Source organism: Branchiostoma floridae, chromosome 5 (genome assembly GCF_000003815.2).
Source record: "Branchiostoma floridae strain S238N-H82 chromosome 5, Bfl_VNyyK, whole genome shotgun sequence".
Classification (NCBI taxonomy): domain Eukaryota; kingdom Metazoa; phylum Chordata; class Leptocardii; order Amphioxiformes; family Branchiostomatidae; genus Branchiostoma; species Branchiostoma floridae.
Window position 1 is genome coordinate 19,500,623 of NC_049983.1, and position 22,353 is coordinate 19,522,975.

At 39.3% G+C, this 22,353-nt stretch overlaps 1 long non-coding RNA gene across 1 annotated transcript in view; it reads left to right on the forward strand.

Moving 5' to 3' along the window:
- The window catches only part of LOC118416441, a 79,066-nt gene that overhangs the window by 8,794 nt on the left and 47,919 nt on the right, over positions 1 to 22,353 (forward strand). Inside the window, exons 2-5 of the long non-coding RNA XR_004831201.1 lie at positions 9,262 to 9,396; positions 12,079 to 12,217; positions 13,383 to 13,508; positions 14,182 to 14,283. This is a non-coding gene — a long non-coding RNA (uncharacterized LOC118416441). The remainder of the gene's footprint in view (positions 1 to 9,261; positions 9,397 to 12,078; positions 12,218 to 13,382; positions 13,509 to 14,181; positions 14,284 to 22,353) is intronic.

Genomic DNA, 22,353 nt, shown 5'->3' on the forward strand with positions numbered 1-22,353 from the left:
GTTTTATGCTCTAATCTACAAGTTCTGAACAAAAAGAAACATTTAGAAGACAATGGTATCTCAAAACATTGAGTTGGACTTTTTCATTGGAAAAGAAATCACCCGATTGATGTTCTCATGAGTGCATCTGCCAACAAGGAATGAAGATGTGGGCAGTTTGATGTGTTTTTCTTTGGAAATCTCCAGAGGCAAATGCATGAACTGTTGTTTGGGTGCAAAAGTGATCACAAAACATGCATGATGTCCAGCAATGTTAGAAACATGTAGGGAAAACCCTACCAGGCATTGTCTTCTGCATTCGGTGAGTCGGATGCAAGGTTTACCAATCGTAGGTAGAAAATCTTGTTTTGCATTATGCTGTCTTTTATGTCCTTGTCACATAACTGGAAAATTGATTGGCCGACGAGTCTGCAAACTCTAAAAGACATTTTCAGCAGTAATACGACCCATATTCTTTGTACTCATCACAGGATTTTTAGCAGTTGGTCCACGTTCACATGTCAATAAACCCTGTTCTATGTGATAGTATACATGTAGCTGAGAGTAGAGCATTTTTAGAAGAAAATTATGTTCAACCCTCAGACAATTTTGAGATTTGACGACCTTCTTGGGATCAACAAATACAGCTGAACCTCGTCAACTGTGCGGCGGGGGCTTTAAGAATATCCCAAAATCTGTCAGAAGAATTTCTCACTATTACTGATTATACCATCCATTTTGACAAGCTAAGACCAGCTCAGACATTCTCTGTCTGTGTGTCCCAAGTATACCATTACTACGATCCTTTGTCTTGTGGCATGCACAGTGCTTTGATGGTACAAAGAATCATAGACTTTTGAGGCAAGGCAAGGGTTCATGGAGATGGATAAAGTATTCATAGCGTGACCTTTTACTAAGTGCAATCTTAGCAACATTTGTACAACTGAGGTAATGCTGCGAGTGTGTACTGCAGACCTTTGCAGCATTGTTGATGAGGCTGCAGATGACTTGAATCTGGTAATGAAAAAGTTAGTTTGAAGGTGTGAGGTCAGTTACTCCCTCTGCAGCTCTGTGCCAGTGAACCTGTAGCTTTGTGATGGAAAAAGATGAAGTGTACCTTTGTGCAGCTCTGTGTAGTTCAGACTTCAGTGAACCTGCAGCTTTGTGCGGCACACAAGCAAAGTATGGTGTAAGAAATCAGAGGACATTAGTTGAATACTCCCTTATGGAATGTGTCATGTCTACTTGCATGGCTGATTTATTGCTCATAGATATGCATTAGCAAAATCCAATGCAACAGTTTGTGTGCTCAGCAGAGTTACAACAACTGTAGCAGGCAGGCCTGTCCAGTTGATATTAATGTATGACGATTGTGAGCAAGCTTTACTGGCAAGCCTACTGATAGCAATCAATGAGTGTGACAGCTTCAAGTTTGTAACATCAGAAGTCTCCTATGCATTTAGAAAATACTTGATGATACTGTGAAACAATGACTCTTCATATTTGTACTTGCTGTATATTTCCATACAAAAACATCCTCTTATGTTCAGTAGTTGCTTATCTCAAATTGTAGCAGTCATGTTATAGCTTTTGTTCTCCATTGGTGCTTGACAATGTTGATGTTTCTTGTTACTCAGTTGTTCCATATCAACACGGAACAAATGTATGATAGTTGACTGGAATGAGTCTGTTTTCAGGCTCTCCTCCTTGCACACATTGGGACATTCTTGCAAGAAAGTAACAGTTGCAACAGATTATGCCTTAGTCTCTGATGGCCTTGCCACTAATTACCCAATTTCATTAAGAAAAGAAAAACTTTCCCATGATGAGGTAAGCTTCCTAAGTGCAGTAACATGGAAGACGTTGATACTCAGCATTGGTTATCCCTGATGGTTCTGGTCTCTGCCTGCCCACAGCAGCTTTCTACAGAAGGGATTACAGCTGTAAGGAACATCCTGTTATCTCCAGTTCCAGCCACATCCAGGTGAAAAACAACATCAGAAGTAGCTTCATCAGTTCATGAAGGTTGGCCTCGAGGGTCACCCTCTGTTCCGAAATGACAGTTTCATTTACGGCGGGATTTTCTGGACATTGATTTTGCAGTAACAAACGCTGGAGGCAGGAACATTTTACAGTCCACCTTTGATAGACAGACTGTCTGTCTGTAAATTAAGCCTGCTAGAAAACCTGTTGTTGGAAGGAAATCGTACAGGAAAAATTGTAGTTAAGCTGCAACAAGGGCATTTATCAGAAAAAATCTAATGTATCGTGGTCTTGTGATTAACAACCCTTTCTTTTGTCATAAGGTTGGTGCTTCAGAATTCCATTCTACCTGTTGTTTTGAATCCTGAATCTATGCTACTGGTATGTCATTGGTACATATATGGTACTGTCACTTAAAATCATTGTAGCTCTAAGACTTGTACATGTTGTTTGAAGTGAACAGAACCTCATGCATGTTATATGGTCCTCATGAAGAGTGAGGATATGCCCCATTGTTTGACTCCAGCCCATCCATTCTTCAAACAAATTGTACTTATCTGCTCTAAGTACAGAATAGATGTCTTGTACTGTGAGATGATTTACTGTTTCATATGTGACTCAGGTGTTTTTGTTGTTGCTGCTGGGGACGGCACTTCTTTGTTGAGTAGTAGTAGTAGTATATATCCATTATTTGTTTATACTGCTGCTGGGATCCCTGACACAGGTAGGCAGCAGTCGGCTAGTCTTCACACTGAGCTTCCATGCGGGTCTGACCAGTGGGTTCACCCCTGTTAGACCGCACACCTTGATGTCCCTCCTAACACATTCCATTCAGGATTTCCTTGGTCTACCACGACATCTGTTGAAACAGAAAGAAAATGTTTGGTGACAACCTTTTGTTTAGGACTCAAAAAATTCCTTTTGCTTAGCCAAAGTCACCACCAGAGATTGCTTTACCTACTTTGATGATTCATATCTACAATGTACATGTAAAGAATACACAAATGTCTCCAAGAAAACATCAAATGCAACCCTATACATCTTGGAAATATGCTTGGATAGGCACCTGACCCTGTAGTATTTTGTCTTTCACTTGTTATAACCTGCATACGGTTCTGGGCCCCACCTAGAATGAGAACGCAGACTTCAAAGTGCAGTCCTCTTTATTCTTCCCTCTGGTGCTCATGTGAAAAATGTTGCAACACTGCCTGATCTAAGCTTGTACTTTATAGCATGTGGATGATTTGACATTAAATGCAATAGCCTTTGGGATCTGTGTTTCTCAGTATGGGCCATTTTACTGCCCCCGGGAGCACCATCCATTTCCACAGTCGTCCTCGGTGAGCCTAGATTGATTGTCTTGACTCTCATACAAGACCATAAAGTTTGTACAACTCAATATCTTGGTAGTAAACTTTGGAAGTGGAGCCCCTGCTAAATTGTGTGCTGCGTGGGGTGGGATGTGTGGTAGTCACACAGGGATTATCATAAATTCCTGTATGTGCACTTCAGTTCTGCATGCTGGCAAAAAGGCTTGTTAACTTTTGACACAAAATGGATGCATTTGTGAATGCACTTACTTCACATCAGCACATTTGCAGGGAAAGATCAATTTTACTTACACTGTATCGTACATACATTTTAAATCTGCCTTTTAATAAGATTTGCAACAAGATGATGTTGCAGTTTTGCATAAGCTGAAGTCAATCTAAGGTTGTTTAGACTTGCAGTTTGTACACAGTTGAGGGCTAAGAACATTTACTATTAACTCCCTCTATCTTGTTGATTCCGAATCATTTTTCATTGAAATGTAGGAAAGTACGAAAATTTCATTTTTATTACCCAAACCATATCATAAGATGTGATTGACTAGTAGTAAATCTCAAATGTTCTTCTTACTCACTGAAGCCATACTCTTAAATCACGGAAAATCCTAAAAACTCAGTATTGAAGTAACTGCATCAAAACTCTACTGAGCATAGTTTTCCACCACCTAAGATGCACTAGAAGTTTAGAGTGACATTTTATAACCTAGTGATACCTGGCTTCAGTCTGTGCCGTTTAGATCCAATCTACTTAAGCATTTGTGTCATTCAGCTCATGTGAGACTTCTGTAAATGGGTCTGCAAGTCATTAAGCATCATCTTATCTTCAACGACGCCCCATCCTACCTGTTAGGAGTTAACGTTGAGCGTGATAGTTATATCATCTTGATGTGTTTATCTTGCAGGCATGCTCTTAATGTGTTTATGTTCCAATCCCTCCTTTGAGCTAGCAGTTAAAGTTGATGATGCAGTTAGATGAAGCTTGAATCCTTCTGATGTTCCAGTGATATGAAGAGTTGAGCAGATAAGTCCTGGCTGTTCATCATTTTCGGTTGTTGTGGCAAACATTAAGAAAAACGCCATCCTCGGAGTACCGTGGTAATGTGTCCCTTGCCGTGAGACCTGGATTGCCAAGTCCACGTCGTGCTACGGCTGTCTCCTTACGTTTGATGAATGGCGTCATTGCACCAGGTATTACCATAATCCTGCCTGTAGGATGAGCCGAGATTGGTTCGATGGGAAGATGTCTTATCGCAATCCCCAGTGTCCATCCAAAATGTGCAATGCTCTCTGGCCATACCAGGGGACTCCCAAGCCTCACAGGGAAATAAAAGATGTACTGTTTCTGCTCCGCCAAGTGTGTCCCTTCTCTTTGACAATTAAAGGGAAACTTTACGATGGCAGTTAAACTTAAAAGGTTTGATCTCCAACCCAGTAAAAGTTATGACACAGCAGTCTATCAAAGACCAACACCTGATGATACAATGGTAATAAATTATTATGATAAAGTGCTGAGAAATTTAGATTAGCTTTTTTCAATCAATGTTAAGAAGGTAAATGTTGATACCCTTGTTGATTTAGCATTGGCCTGTCATTGGGTAAAATATGTATGTATCCATTACAGGCTTTGTCCTCCTAGCTGGTTCTCCTAGAAGATTGGTATAACTAAACTCTGAAGAAGTATGGGTAATACATGTGTGTGTGTATACCTCAATTCCAGCGTCTTTCTACATGTAAGTTTGCCTTGACTTGTGTAGAACTGGTAATATGTTTTTCTTGTTTGTTTATGACTTAAGTCTATCTGATTTCAAAGAAGTATCACAAAGCTGCAATGTATCCTTTGGTATCCAGTCCTTTCCAGATGTTTTGCAAATGCTACAATTGACATACTAACCTTTTTATGACCTTTGTTCCTCTCCATTATCTTGGTTCAATCCAGACTGTCTCTAAAACTGTCTGCTACACTGACCGTGTTGCAACATTACTGTCTCTGTTTAGTCACTTGACTGATTGCAGTGTTTCTCTCTTATCCCTTTATCACTGCTGTAGCTTTGATACCAAAGCCTGTAAGTCTCTTAAGTGTCTATTAGGATATACTCCTGAACATCTCTGCTAAAGCCTTGCTGAGTTTATCACCACTAAAGCCTGTTTACTGCCTGAAGGTTACATTAATGTCTCGTCTTTATTAGCTCAGAGACAGCTTATTTTATGCCTTGCCATCCTATGATGCATTCGGCCCTGAACTCCGGCATGTAAATTTTGCCCTTGCAAAAAGTATTTCAGTTGGAAACTAACTCCCAGAATACAAGATCAGTGTTTGTACTTTGAATGGTAGAGAGTCAGATATAACCTGACAAGAATGATGATCCAACTTGCAATATCTTTATGTATTGTCAGACATTGTAAGCTGGAAGCAAGATAACTATAATGATACTATTTCTGTCACATTGATTTATGGAAAGTCAATATATACTCGTGTAATTTTGTTGACCCTCAAACTAAAAAAACAGACAAAGTTGATGATACTATCAAACATACAATCAATCATTCCAGATATGTTGTTCTCTCTTGGCAGCAGACACACAGGTTTATTGAAAAAGTGAAACTGTTCTCCAACTCAGAAAAATTGAACTCCCTAGAATCGACTCAATTGATGTGATTCAGCTTTGTGACAAAATCGCTCTGGATTCTAAAGAATTAAGACAGACTTGGAGTAATTCATTCAAAACTTCTGCTGGTCCCAATTTTTTTTTAAGTTGTAGAGCAGTCTAATCATTTCCATAGTCTAATTTACCATGTCAGAAAACTTTCATAATGACAAAGGTTTGCCATTTCTTTATGATACACGAAGGCCATCTGAAACAGAATTCATAAGCATTCCACCATTAGGTTATTCAGAAAGACCATCTTTCATCCCTACATTAAGAAATACAAGTCTATTTCTGTATCTGTATCTTTATATTTCTTGACATGACTCAAACTGTACATCAATGTAAAGTTTGACTATGTCTTGACTTTGTCTATAAAAGACCGTTTGGTAACTACTTTTGAATTGAGTTCTTTTGCACTCAGCCACATTTTGTGTCTTGCTTTTCGACCAACCACAAGGTCACAAGACGATTTGAAGGAATGAAATGTACATTGCCAACTACAAATGGCATTTGGAGTAGCATTTATTGCTATATGCACAGATACTTTATGTGTAGTGGCAATTCCATTCTAGAAAGCTTTTAGTTTTATATGATACTTAAATTGCTACAGTTGCTGAGTGCACATTTAGGACCCTCCACTTCTTGATCTTGCTTCAAGCAGTACTGCTTTAGTTCCTAGGTCCCTCTGGGTATTTTCCCTACATTTTTTTCTGTATCTTGCCCTGCAGTTATTGAAAGGAAACTTACCAAAGATTCTATATATTTGTAATTCAGTTATTTCATATGATGTGCTCAGTGCACATTTAGGACCCTCCACCTCTTGATCTTGCTTGAAGCAATACTGCTTTAGTTCCTAGGTCCCATTGGGTACTTTCCCTACATTTTTTTCTGTGCTATGCCCTAGAGAAAGGAGACTTACCGAGGATTCTATGCCATTTGACCCTATTTGAAACAATTGTACTTCTTGGTCATTCCTTTGCTGAATATGCAAGAAAATACCAGTGGTCAACTTGATTCAGCACCAAGGACAGGATTGCAGTAGCTGCATATTTTTGTAATTCAGTCATGATGTTGATGTAAGGCTAGTTTACCTTTATCCGTAGGGTAGCCTTTATCCGTTCTTTTTAAGAACAATGTATTTACGGATATCAAGTCGACAGATGATGATTTCAAACTGCAATATTTTGAAAATAGCACAATTTGAAACTACCGTCCATTGAATTGATATCACCGGATACCCTGTTTAGCAACACAACGGATATAGGTTGCCCTGCATAAAAAAGTGAACTAGCATTATCATATTTACAAGTAGGATGCAATAAATCATTAGAAACCAGCAGTAAACCTTTTTAAGATGCTATCACAACACACTTGTTTAAGCACCAAGGACAGGGTGTTAAGCGGTGTGCAGAGGATCCATAAAGAAATTGAGATCTGTACTGTTGATTGATTAATTTCACTGTGTCTTTTCACATATTTTTAAACAATTGGTATTTTACAGTATTCAGAATATTGTTATCTTTTAAAGAATCATTTAGTTTAACAAGTTTATTCCAATTTCAGTCACACTAACGTTTGTGTTACAACAAATGTAGAGTAGTAAGTTGAGCAAATTTATGCTGTTTACTGAAAAAAGGGAACATTCAGGTTCCTGTATGCTGCCTGAGAATACCTGCACTCCTGTGGGGGTAATTTGATTAACCCTTTTCTTGGTTCTTTGGTCACCAATACAGATTTGGTGCAAAGCAACCACCTTAACAAGCTGAATGTTAAACATTGTATGATTGCATTCACCTGTTGCATCCTTACTGCGTAGATGGTACATATCCTATATCCTGTAGATGCCGATCTCTTTTACTTTTTCAGGGCATGTTTGCCATTGCTGGTTATTAGAAGCAAGGAACTCCATAAATCTGTATGGCTGTGGTATTGCACAGTACGTAGCTCAGCATCATTGTTGCAAAGCTACTCTTTCAAATTTATACATTTGCAGATGATGAGCTCTGATAGCCAACTGCATAGACAGTCTATCACAAACTTTGGACTCAGAAATCTCCAGCTATCTTGAACACATCTTATTACTATTACTCAGTCGCAAGCATTTCTTCAAGTTTTACTTTCAACTTTTACTAAACTGCTCCCATTAACCGTTAGCACTCCATTAATCATCAACCCCAGGAAAGCTCTCAATATTGCCACACAACAAGAAGCGGCCTTACCTTGCCTTGCACCCCATAAATTCTTCTCTCTTGCTCTGACGGTTCATTTACTTTTGCCCTGCACCTAGTAATCATAATCCTATGCAAACGGCGTGCACTCTTTTGTAGAACTTGTCATTTGCTCCATCGGCTGAATGGGGATGGAGACCAGGTAGTAACGTGGAACTGTGTGATAACATTGAATGTGTGATGAATGATGGGGATGTATTGTGCCCCGAAGGACATTCTGCTGTGGAATGGAATACATAGGTCAACTCGATAGAGAGGTTTGGTGGATATCAACTTTTTACCACCTTTCATGCAAAGTAAGAATAGATTTAAAAGAGTTCTTACATCGGGTACTTGATGAATGGCAAGAGGAAGGCATCTTTGTGTCAATTGTGAATGCAGCTGCTAAGAAAGAGAAGCGATGTATTTGAAGGATGTTTTCAAATGTTAGGACCTATTAATCATTAAAGTTTGGTATAGAATTTTCACGCAGCGTTTGTCTTGATCTTCCATTTGGATTAAAGCTATAGTTCATAGTCAGCACCAAAGTCTGTAGGTCTAAATATTATGATCATGGATCACTCTCCCTGCTCTGTTTCCAGCTAGTTCTTTTGACTTGAATATATGAAATAGTAATAGCTTTTTTTTGCACATTCAGCCCTTATTGGGTATATGCATATGAATACAAAAATTAAGGTCATAATACAGTATACATGGTTTCCAGTACTAATCTAAAATATGGCTTCTAACTATTCTAATACATTTGTTTGGCTTCTTCTCGTTTCTTAGTAGTGTAAAAAATGTAGCTTGAGATGTGTTTGTACAATGTCTTTTCATGTCATAGATTAAAAGATGCAGTTTCTCTTCTGCAAAATTTTTAACTTTCCAACCACCTCTTTCATCTATAAGCATCTAGTACTGTTACATGATTGTGTATTATGAGGTAGTCATTCTGTACATGCTATGGTACAGGTCAGGACATCCATATATTGGTTGTGTTGTGTTTGACCCGGCGCAGCTATCGTCCCAAGCACCTTTATACCTCCCGTCTCTTTAGGCAATCTTCTATTGATTCTGCTCCTAAACATGCTGTAATCTCTCTGTCAACTGTCACAGCTGCAGAGGAGAGGGAGCAAAGATGGCACAGAGTCATCTCAGATGGACCCGCGTATTGACAATGTGATGTGTCATGCACTACCTAGAGGACAGCTGTGGCAGGTCGAACGCTGTATACAGCTCAAGGGCCCACAGGTAATGACTTACACTTACATGTATTTGGGTTTAAATGATCTTGAGGAAAGTGCATCCTGGTATTGCTAGCTTCTTATCAAATACTGTAAATGCAGAAACATCCGCGGTGGTTTAATGTTTGCGTTTTTCGTGGTGGCCGCTTCACCGCGAATTTAAAACCAACAAGAACATATTTTCATAGCAGTAAGAGACTACAGTGCATGGTGCTACCGCGAACTTAAAACCACTGCGAAAAGTCCTTTTTCCCTTTACCACGAAATTAAATCCCCGCAAACTAATGCATTTACAGTAGGCAGAAGGATCTTACTTTGTTTAATTTCATGAAAGCATGTTGATTAGTACAGATGTGTAGAGTTTGATATGACAATCATTTTCTGTTCTGGGACCATCTTGGCATCTGGTCATCTTCATGAAGTACCTGTTACGTCTGAAAGGTGAAACCCCTTACACCTGTACTCCATTGTAAAAGCTCTTTCAGAATATTACACAGAATGTCCATTGAAGTTTCCTATTATGATGGTATTATATTTAATACAATTTTAATGTTAACAGACGGATAAATGTCACTGAGTAGGTGACAGTTCTGTAGAAAGTATTCAGAATACAGAAGTTCCATTCATGTTGTGGATTATTAAAAATTCTTATGATAACCAGAAAGTTTCCTGCTATTTTGTCATGTTGACACCTGCAAGGTTAAACTAAAAGACAGATAAGAGCCCAGGGTACCGACCACACCCTCCCATAAATCACGTAGACCAGGGGCATTTGTCATTGTCAGAGCTGTATAAGGCAGTTGGGGTTTTTCTGACACCTTCATCACTTATGATGGTACATGCAGCTCTTGTCCTTTCATCATTTATGCAAAGATGACAGGAAGCCTACAAGCTATGTATGCATCATGTTACAAACTCAAGATGGAAGCCATGCTGAAGATTTGCCTTGCTTGACACCATAATGTTTGTTGGAAAGGTGTGGAAGGTGTTTCTTAAACATCAACATCCCATCTCCTTGATTTGATTGAGGTTTCAGCTAATTAGGGTGTGAGCCAAAGGACTGCTTTCAAGTTTGTCTAAGAGGCAGGTCATCTTTAATGCTTTACGGTGCATGGGTAATCGTTATTTCACACCAGTATGTGTATCGGGCAGCACCCATCTGTGTTTCAGTGGCCCCGGGCCACACAAAGTTTTTGCAATCATTACAACTGGGGGCTAGTCCATTGATAGTGATATGTGTGTTCAAACTTCCATACTCTCACCCAAATGCAGAGTGCTAGACAGAGCAGTATGTACCATTTTTAAAGTCTTTGGTATGACTAGGACGGGGATCAAACTCACAACCTACCAAATGCAAGGTGAACACTCAACTGACTCGGCCATTGCCCTCAGTTTTTGCCAATTACGTGACAATTATTGTAGAAACTGTCACAGTAAGTTATGTCCTCAATCAGTGTTTAGAGGTTAAATACCAAAGGAGATCAGATGCTTGAATTGATGCCAAGGTAAGTAACCTGAATGATAGCATCTGCAAAGGTTAGAATGCTCTTTCCTCATGCATGTAATCCCCAATCAGAGCAAGTGTCCACTTCTCCCCTTAATAATGAATTAAGCGTTTTGTCTGTGTCACAGTGCTGAAACATTATCAGAGCGTGAGACAGCGCTATCGACATCTCCATCAGTCATGGCCAGGATCGCTCGTCCTGCAGACAAATTAATTCTCGCTTTCCTTCATAATTTCCTTATGAAGTTGCTTTTTTTACCACACTGGGCAAAATGAATGTGCTTTAGAGCTATTAATTACAGTCTTGAAATATGACCTGAATGCAACTATGACTTTGTGGGTTTTTTTTACAAACTTTCCAACTTACAAACTTTAATACTAAGAATTGATGGTTGCACATTGTTCAATGAAATGTTACTTTGAAACAAAAAGCATTGGATTTCAACATGAATAAGCTAGTTATCATAGTAGCATTATTGTGTGCTCCATCATATTTTCAGAACCTCAAGAATACAGCTAAGTATGAAATAGTTAAAGACAACCTTTACAAAGCTGAATCTTTTCAAGCTTAGAATTCATGTTGATAGGAATGTACTGTAATATCCATAAAAGACCCTCCTTCTGCAATGTAGCTGGTACAAGTACGCAGATGAAGGTTAAAGCAAGTAATAAGATATGCCAAATAGCAGTTAGTCGAGCTACTGGATATGATTTGTCTTCATCTCATTTGCATGACGATTCCTAGTTTTGGGCAAAAAAAAATGCTCAGATTCACTGACGCAAGGTAGTGGCAGCTACCTGTCTCACTGTTTCTAAAATCATATCCAGTTGCCTGAGTACTAGTAACTGCTATTTCAATTGGTGCAATGTTCATGTAATGGCATGTAAAAGCCTTCTTCACCAGATATCCACCCTAATCACTTGCTTGGATTTGTTCCCTTTATCCTTGTTCCATTCAAAAGTTGAGAAACAAGTAACCAAATTAATCTGATTTCAAGATATAGTCAACAGTCAATGGAGCGTATGTTTGTCTTATCTTAAGTCCCAGATGTGGTGTAATTATGTCCTTGACCTCAGTGTCTGTGTGCTGTTCTTTCACCTGTGCAGCCTTCATCCATCATTCCCCAGATAACTTCCGCTGTCGGGCTCCCATGCTTCATGATCAAGTTTCCCTTTACTCCGCAGGTTGGGTCAAGTTGATCTATGGTTGGTACGGAGGCTGGCGGCTCGGTTGTCTCAGAACGTGTGTCTGAATCTTTCACGTGGTCTCCAACTGGCGCCGGCTGCCGTCTGTCCACCTGTGTCCCAGCTGTCAATCATGGGGGTATGGCATCAATTATTATAATCAGTCACCTTAGTTACCCCGAAATGTGTGTCTTAAAGTGTGAAGTACTGTAAATGCCATAATGTTTGCAGTGGTTTTATGTTCGCGGTTTTCGCGAGGCAGTCTTACTGTGAAATTAAAACCACAGCAAACATTTTTCCATTACAGAATGTGACTACATTGTATGGCACTACCGCAAACTTAAAACCACAGCGGACACTTCACTTTCCCGCTAACGCAAAATTACATCCCTGCAAACTTAGATGCATTTACAGTAATAGTGTGAGTTGGTGTTCAGTTTGTTTTAAAAATGTTAATACCAATTAAGTAAAATCACATCTTTGGTTTCATTTTATGAATGAAGAGTGCTTTAGTGTTTTTCTACCACTGTCAAACAAACAAAAAGAAAAGGGAACATCAATGAGCACTTTAAGACTTCAAAGATAGATCTTAAAGCCTACAAGTATTCCCCAGTGGACAGATATAGGTTACCCTGTGGATAAAGGTGAACTGGGGGAAAATTTATTTCATTATAGATTTTGAGAGTGTACATAAATACACATAAAGACGTAATCACAATTAAAAGGCTTAAGATCTACTCTTCCATTCAACTAAACACAGCTACATTAGAAGCCAGCACAACGGATTAACGCAAACTTCAGTTAACTGCAGGGAATCCCCAAGTCCCAAGACTTATAAGGACTTTAAACGATGTCAATTGTATCTCTGTTATATACCTTGTCTGACCCTTGCCTCTTCCCTCATGACCTCAATGAAAAGTGGCTTGGGGGCCAATTTGAGCTTTCATGAATAAACAAAGGTGCAGTCTAGCTGGACAACTTTGCATTATTGCACCAGCCAGATAATTGTACAAAATACGCTGTCAAAATAAGCTGTGCAATTAACAGCTTCTACTGTACATCCCACAGCTTGGAGGAGGATGAGTAATCTTGGGCCCCATCTTGAAAGACACGCTGTCCTTGGCCAATTTCTCCCTGACAGATTCTTGTTTTTTTTTCTGAAAGCAGGCAAAAATTAATCAGCATGCTGATGTCATCCATGAAATTTACTTGCTGTGGCCTGAATACACATAAAGACATGTAAACATAAGAACACTTAATAAGATCTACACTTCCGTTAAACTACATAGTGCTACATCCCACAGGTTGGAGGATGATGAGTAATCTTGGGCCCCATCTTGAGAGACGCGCTGTCCTTGGCCTACTTCTCCCTGACAGATGTGCAGTGGTCCGCACACCTGTGTTATGAGCCAATCACTGGGGTGAATCAGGTGAGTACGCCACAGGTGGACAACTGTGTCCTACTGAGACGCATCAAATGTCAAAAGGTGGAGGTGTGAATTATGTGTAATGAGATCCCGGCAGATCTGCAAGCTCTAGTTTGATTCATTGACTTGACAGAAAAATGGAGGGATGAAAATTACTAGTAGTTAGGGCAAACTGAAGTGTTTGGTAAGAAAGAATTAGGCACTTGAGGTGGGTTGTATTGGTTTCATAAAGGGGACAAAGCGGACTTTGCAAGTCTTAGAAATTAGAGTAACATTTAGTGGAGTTACAACTGCATTTTTGGTTTTGGTGTTTGGTAAGAAAGAATTAGGCACTTGAGGTGGGTTGTATTGGTTTCATAAAGGGGACAAAGCGGACTTTGCAAGTCTTAGAAATTAGAGTAACATTAGTGGAAGTACAACTGCATTTTTGTGTTTTGGAATCAACATTTAATGCCTTTAATGATCCACCCAAACACCCACTCTGAGACTCCAGCACATGGTAAAACATATATTTGCTCTCAGCTCTCATTTTCTATTGATTTAGTCAAACCAAATATGGACACCAGCAGTATAGGGAGCTCAATTCGGGGAAAATCCAAACTTTCTACTTGACTGAACACAATCAATCCCAGCCAGCCAGCAATGTTCTCCCCATCATGTGTGTCTTCTGTTCTAGAGATAATGTACTGAACAGTACAGCTTTAATCGAGTGGGCGGTACAGCTATTTGTGCTGAGGGTGGCCAGGCTATGTTCCCTGTCCGTGGTGCTGAATTCTAGGTGAGTAATGGTCAATAATGTCTTAAATTGATTCTCAGCTATAGTCCCCTGGTTGAAGTACTTTGGTCACATGATCATCTGCCTGTTCCTCACTGTGACTTGGCTGTACTGTAAGATCACTAACATTTCCTTTTATCATTGTGGTACCCATACATATAATGCCCGAAATGTGGTTCTTTATGTTATCTGTTACTCTCCACAACTACAGTTTGCATTTTTTTTAAATCTATGCTGTGTCCACCACCTGATCATTGGCAGCTGAGCTCAACTGAATAACATTTTACAATACAGTACACTGGCGAGTGGTGCTGAGGTGGGCATTTACTTTTCGTTTGAAGTTCTGTAAGTTTCTGGTATTTACAATGTCCTGTGGGAGGCAGTCCATAGCTTAATGGTAGCAGGGAGAAAGGTTCTTTGCTAGAAGTGCTGATGATGTTCATAAACCATAATTTTTTAGCATTCTAATATTGAATGCTTAGCCAACTATTGGTAGGATATAACAGCACATAGCTTTCGCTCTTTGACCTTGGCTGCATCTGAAAGTTTCAATAAACATAGCCTTTGGCATGATAAAGGATGTGTTATTCCATTGGGGAGTGATAAACTTCATTGTTAAAACTGTATCTATGATCACACTTAACCACAGCTGTACCAGACTCCTTTGATCGTCCTTGCTCTGTCTAATTGGTAATCAGGCAGTTACCCATTCAAACAGTGATTTGTTTGACTGTTAAATGTTTACAATTATGCTGATTTACGAGTTGATCATGGTATACATTTTGATTGCCAAGAATTGTGATTGATGCTCTTTAGATGCTGAAAAGTGCAAGGTGTGAAAGCTGTAAAATAGTTATTGTGTAAATGGGATAAAGGCATGTATTAAACTTGTTAGTATTAAATGTGGGCAATGTCAGTAATAAAGCATGGAAGGTGGAGGGTAAATAAATAAAGTTTTTACTTCAATATTACAAAAAGTAGTTGGCAATACAAAGTGTTTTTCAGCATTTTATACAGAACTCTGACCATCTTCCCTGGGGGAAAGAAGTGCATTTTGAACCTTTTCAAGGTTTTGCAATTGCTCATACAAGGGTTTTATGATGAGTAAAAGAAGAAAATAAGTTATCGAATTGTATCAGACATTCTGCTGCAACCATGTATTATCACATCCATACTGTTAAACAACATAAAAACTTCTAACTGTGAGTTAAACATATTGCAAGCATTTTCCTGGACATGTACTCATTTGTAGTCCATGTAACTCAGCTGCAATGAAACAAGAAAGCAGAGCACCTCAGCAACACCATTTGAAACATCAAAGCAGACAAGAAAACTTCAAACTCTTAATTGAAGTGCTCGCAAAGCATGTAGTTTTCCTGTAGTCAGTGAAGATCAATACTGAGGTCTCAGTAGCAAACAAGCCTCAAAGAAGTTTCGCAGTTTGTAATTCCAGTTGGAGAATCCTTGGACAGTAAAGTTGGCCGAGGATTTATTTTCTCCTGTCAGAAGGCCTGCCTCAAGCGACAAGATTCCTTCCCTTCGTATTGGAAATCAATCTCTGGTCAACCCGACGCTGGCAGCTGGTACTTAGATTGTGAGACTTTCCTGCCGCAGTGAAAATGTAGGTTTCTTCCTGCCATGTTTGATATACCTCCAGGGCATCATTAACTTTAATCTGCTGGAGCTTGCCTCCATTTTATGCCTGCTTTAACTGCCGCTATATGACTGCTATGCATGCTGCCCTTTTGTTTTTATGACCCCCTGTCTCCGTTTTACGACACGTGTGGATAATGGTTGTATCTAGTGTTGTATATCTTTGCCCTTATCCATCTCCACATTCTGCCCTTGTGTAATGTAACCAGTGACCTTGTAGCCTCTCTGCCTGCAGCTTTGCTTCACACCTGTTTTTCTTCAAAGAAAAGTTTGTAATTACTTGTTTACAAAAAACCTCACCAATAAAAACAAATAGATAAATCCCTAGATAACAGCTGACCTTTCTACTGTCTCTCATGACAAATTAAGTGTTTTATTGTTTTTGACACCTTTTCAATCCCTCCAACCACAGACATGCAGTTACATAGATAACAATCACAAAACTATGGCAGTGTTTTTATGTTGATTTATGATAAAATTGTTTGAATTCAGTCCAGAAACTATTTACAGCACTGTTGACATTCAAATGTGCAAACTTAAACCTGCGTTGAATGCATTTTATTTACAAATGTACTGTTCCTTCAACAAAGGGAAATTTTAGCTGCTTTACTCATCATCATCATCCCGGCTTTACTAGCCATACTATATGTTTCATTACAACCTGTCGAAAGTTGCATGATAAGTTGTAGCAAGTTTAATGCCCTGCTGTCCAGTATTGATGATGTTGAACCACACTGTACCCATTTTACTGATGTGGTACTTTGTTTGAATTGATTTTAACATAACCGCAACTCGATGAAAGGAATTTCTGATTGATTGCTGTGCAGTTAGGGGAATATCTATATTGTACCTTCATGCAAAATGGTGTTGACCTCTTTGCAGAATGTGTATCATTGATTAAGCCCTTTTAGCAGTGCAATCTTTTGGTGCAACTATAGTGCTAGTAAATCTTTGCCTCCCACTTCTTTTAGATGTAATCATTAGTCACATGTGGACATATTCTAATAATGATACATCCTGTAAGTGCTATAAAAATTTCTTGTATAGAAACTTTCCCTTACTGCATGGTTAATTTTTGCTCAGTGGCTTTCCAATACCTGTATTCATAATGAGGTTTTTGGACCATAATTTCTCTAATGGTTATTTGCAATCTTGGAAAACAAGGCATAACATTCTTCTTAGTGTTTAGTAGGGGAAGTGATCTGAAGATCATAAGACACATGCATACAATTGATATTGATTTCAGTATTTTGCATTGTTTTTACCAAAATTTACAATTTCATAAGACCAGCATATTTTGATGAATTGAAGTATTTATAGGATTTGCTTATCGATGATCTGAAGGAAATATTGGGTCACGTCTAGCCTAATTGAATTGCGCTTATAGCGGCCAGTCCAAAATTTGAATGCAGGGAGGGGCCAGTCCCAGCCCTGAGCTGCAGATTTTGCTTTTACACTAGTACACCTTTATCAGTGTGGTAACCTATGTTCCTTGTACTTAAAAACAGGGTATTTATGGATATCATGTTACATGTTGTATATTTTGAAAATGTTGCCGTTTGAAACCACCGTCCGTCGACTTGATATCCCTAAGTACCAAGCATTTAAAGACAACGAGTTACACAGTCATGTAGGTTACCCCGCAGAATAAATTAAACTAGTGTTAACGCTAGTTCACCTTTATACGTTGGGTAACCTATATCCGTTGCTTTTAAACGTGGTATTTGGGGATATCACATCGACAGACATTGGTTTGAAATTGCAATATTTTCAGTATATTGCAGCTTAAAACTACCACCCGTCAACTTGATGTGCCTAAATGCACTGTTTTGAAAAACAATGGATATAGGTTACCCCGCGGATAAAGGTGAACTAGTGTTACATGTAGACTAGGTCATATCTCCTACAAAAGTGTACAAAAATGTAGGGCCGATGTCCTCCACTGACTGTATTGATCTCACACCTTTCTTTATTGAAAAAGTAATGACATACAAGGAAGGAAGGAACTAAGCCTGGTATGTAATTAATAGCCTCCTTGGTAATGGTTAATTATGTTCCACATCCCGTGACGACTCATCAGATTGATTGCCATAATTAGGAGTTTGATATTTCACATGTTTTCCAATGGTGAAAAGGTTTTCCAATGGTGAAAAGGTTACTTTTACAGGTAAGTGCAAACTTGTGAGTCCTGCTATTGGAGCAAAGTTTGAAGTTACTCTTACTGTTGGCTTCAATCTCCCTTTTTTTGTATAAGTGAGTGGCGGTAAATCGCATTCACCAGCAGGTTTAGACGTCTGTAATAAACTGTGATGAAGTTTTGTGTGGTTTCATCATAAGAGTGCACTTCTGGATATTACTCGGTAACACTACTTGACAATAGCGTCATTAATCATTCCTTCCCGACTCAAAACGGTGAAGCACTACTGATCAAAAGACTGCTGGTAGAATTTGTACACATTATTAACCTTTAAGGCACACCATCTGTTTACACATTGAATTTTCACACTCCAGTTTTCTTGCCAATCTGTCACTGTCATCGCCCCGTCTTGTCAGAATGCTTCTGTTTCATAAGATGGCGTCTTGGCAGGTTTGTCTTCTCCGGGGATTCTATGCAGGTGGTATAAAGTTCGGTGTTCTGAATCTCTGCGTAATGACACAAAATGGATTCCCTCGAGGAACTGCTGAACACATGACACAGTTTGATACAGAAGGAAACTTTGTGATCATTACAGAAGTTTTATCTCAAGGTCCCAGTCCCGTGCCGTGATCACTGTGTCATTTAGAGCGTACATTTTACCTCATTAGTGAGATTACTACTCGGGTAATTTGCGAGGCACACAAGCCGTTGATTACCCTTTATCAGCCTTGCCGCAGCTTCTATTGAGCAAGCGTGGACATTTATTTTTTGCAGTCGATACCTTTACAATTGTGTGGGGTGTTCCCTTTTTGACATTGATTGAAGTTTCCCTTGAAAGGGCTGTAAATCCTTGACTTTACATTAGGAGTTATCGAACAGAGTTTTGCGATAACGATGATAATAAGTTACCCAGTTAGAACATGTTCTGCTTTTTGGCACATCGCTGGGTAGTAAATATCCTTACATAATGGAGAAGTTCACACTCCCGTGCTTAAACATCTTGCACGGAGACACCTCATTTGTGCCAGGTTGTTAATGACTCATTTTTGTAATAGAACCATAGATCTCCCCTTACAAAAACACATAGCGTGTAATAAAGGGAATCAATTATGTCATTAGACCAGGAGTGCCTTATGGATGGGTGTCATTTCCCACAAAAAGGAAAGTTCAACCGCAAGTTGGAACGGTAGTAAAACGTAATGGCTTTTTCGCAAGATCAGTCTTCAACTGCCAATTTTTGTGAAATGTGGTTAAATCAATGCTAACCCGGGTGACACAGGTGCTGCACCTTTCAATATCCACGGGGTCACAAAACAATTTCGCCTAATGGACCCTGGAATTTGATAAAAGCTATTCTTACTCTGTACATCTTAGGGAATAGCTGATGATCATAGAACTATAATATGACGGTAAGTATAGTGTTGCTTGTAGATTTGTCATCATTGACTCATTGTAGAATGGCTGAACTTAGGGAACTCTGATGCAGACTGCAATTGTTTTTTTTAAATACTGGCCATTCAAATGTTACCTTGTTTTCATAGCAAACATTTAACAAGTAAATTCAAACATTCAAGTAAACATGTTTCTTGCAGCTAATGTATTTAATAGGTAAATTACAATGTGTAAATCTTGGCTGTTCCAAATTTTTCCTACATCTAATCTAATTGCTAAATCATAGACAGGCAGACCAAAATCAATTATACCTCCCCATAAATAATTAGCCTACCACCTCTCAAATTAGTAGCCTCTTCCATTGACCCCTTGACCTGGAATGTCTGTTAATCAAGGTTTAGAAAATGAATAATTCTACCGCCTACTTCCTGTCATTTTTGCAACTCTGACTTTTAGCTCTTCACTTCTTGTCACTCATTGGTGAAACATGCCTAGCATATGGACAAACAGACTCACCAAATGGCAAAAACAAACCCCTGGCAAGGCAAGTTCACCTTTATCTGCTGGGTAATATATATCCGTTGTTTTGAAAAACAGAGTATTTATCAATATCGAATGCAAATTGATGGAAGGCATTTTAAAACTGCAGTATTTTCAAAATATTACAGTTTAAAACCATACTTGCATTCTCTTAATACTTTTCTTGAAAAACAACGGATATAGGTTTCCCTGCAGATAAAGGTGAACTTAGCATTACACATGAATGCAACTTACTATGCTCCACACAGTTGGCTACCTAATGTTACCCAAAGCTGGATATATCCCATAAATCTTGTCAGCCACCTCTTACCCACAAATGTATCCCATCATCCGGTTCCAGAAAAATGGAGGGAGGGGGTCAGGTCAAAAGCCATCCGAAACTACTACCCGAAAACTTTAAAAGGCTATCAATAAATGAAGTTGCCTGGGTGTCCCTGATTCTCGGTTCCTATGTGATCTGTCATGATTTAGGATCTTGCGGCTAGGGTACTGCAGATGCTGGATTTGTGCCTGTGCACAGCTTAGGTGAGCATGAATGATTGAAACGGCGGAATCAAGACTTTTCTGCTTGAGTAATCATCATAATTACTTGCGTGGAAGACTTCTCTTAGCCTTGTATGACACATCCTATGATTCATAGTCAACCAGGTGCATTTATATTGCAATGGTACTTTATTCTGATGCTGAAGCAAATAGTGCATGTGGCAAGAAACTTCCTAGCACAAAAATGGACAGCTATAATGAATGTTTGTTGATCTACAAGTTAAATCTTTGAGGTATTGACTGGATTTTTCAGATGTTTTACAGGTTTACCACAAATTAGACATTCAACAAATCATACAAAGCCTTTCGAATTCCAGCAACAGATCACAGTGGAATGAGATAATGTAAACTTTTTTGGTAGCGGGAGCATGGTTTTGTCCCATATATGCAAATGAGCAGCATGCATACATTCACATGCTAATAAGTACGTGTAATTTAACATAAGCACTTTTTGTACATTTTGGTTCACACTGTACACTCCAGTACAGTTCTGTACACTCTTGTTCACTCTGTACTCTCCAGCTTCACTCTAGCGCACTCTTATACACTCTGGTACACTCTTATACACTCTAGTTCACTCTGTACACTTTGGTTCACTCTGTACTCTGCTTCCCTCTATTCACTCTAGCGCACTCTCATACACCCTTATACACTCTGGTACACTCTAGTTCACTCTGTACACTTTGGTTCACTCTGTACTCTGCTTCCCTCTATTCACTCTAGCGCACTCTTATACACTCTTATACACTCTGGTACACTCTTATACACTCTAGTTCACTCTGTACACTTTGGTTCACTCTGTACTCTGCTTCCCTCTATTCACTCTAGCGCACTCTTATACACTCTTATACACTCTGGTACACTCTTATACACTCTAGTTCACTCTGTACACTTTGGTTCACTCTGTACTCTGCTTCCCTCTATTCACTCTAGCGCACTCTCATACACTCTTATACACTCTGGTACACTCTAGTTCACTCAGACTGTACACTTTGGTTCACTCTGTACTCTGCTTCCCTCTATTCACTCTATCGCACTCTTATACACTCTTATACACTCTGGTACACTCTAGTTCACTCTGTACACTTTGGTTCACTCTGTACTCTCTAGCTTCACTCTAGCGCACTCTTATACACTCTTATACACTCTGGTACACTCTAGTTCACTCTGTACACTTTGGTTCACTCTGTACTCTGCTTCCCTCTATTCACTCTAGCGCACTCTTATACACTCTTATACACTCTGGTACACTCTTATACACTCTAGTTCACTCTGTACACTTTGTTTCACTCTGTACTCTGAGCTTCACTCTAGCGCACTCTTATACACTCTGGTACACTCTTATACACTCTAGTTCACTCTGTACACTTTGGTTCACTCTGTACTCTGCTTCCCTCTATTCACTCTAGCGCACTCTTATACACTCTTATACACTCTGGTACACTCTAGTTCACTCTGTACACTTTGGTTCACTCTGTACTCTGCTTCCCTCTATTCACTCTAGCGCACTCTTATACACTCTTATACACTCTTATACACTCAGGTACACTCTAGTTCACTCTGTACACTTTGGTTCACTCTGTACTCTGCTTCCCTCTATTCACTCTAGCGCACTCTCATACACTCTTATACACTCTGGTACACTCTAGTTCACTCTGTACACTTTGGTTCACTCTGTACTCTGCTTCCCTCTATTCACTCTAGCGCACTCTTATACACTCTGGTACACTCTCCTACACTCTAGTTCACTCTGTACACTTTGGTTCACTCTGTACTCTCTAGTTCACTCTGTACCCTTTGGTTCAATC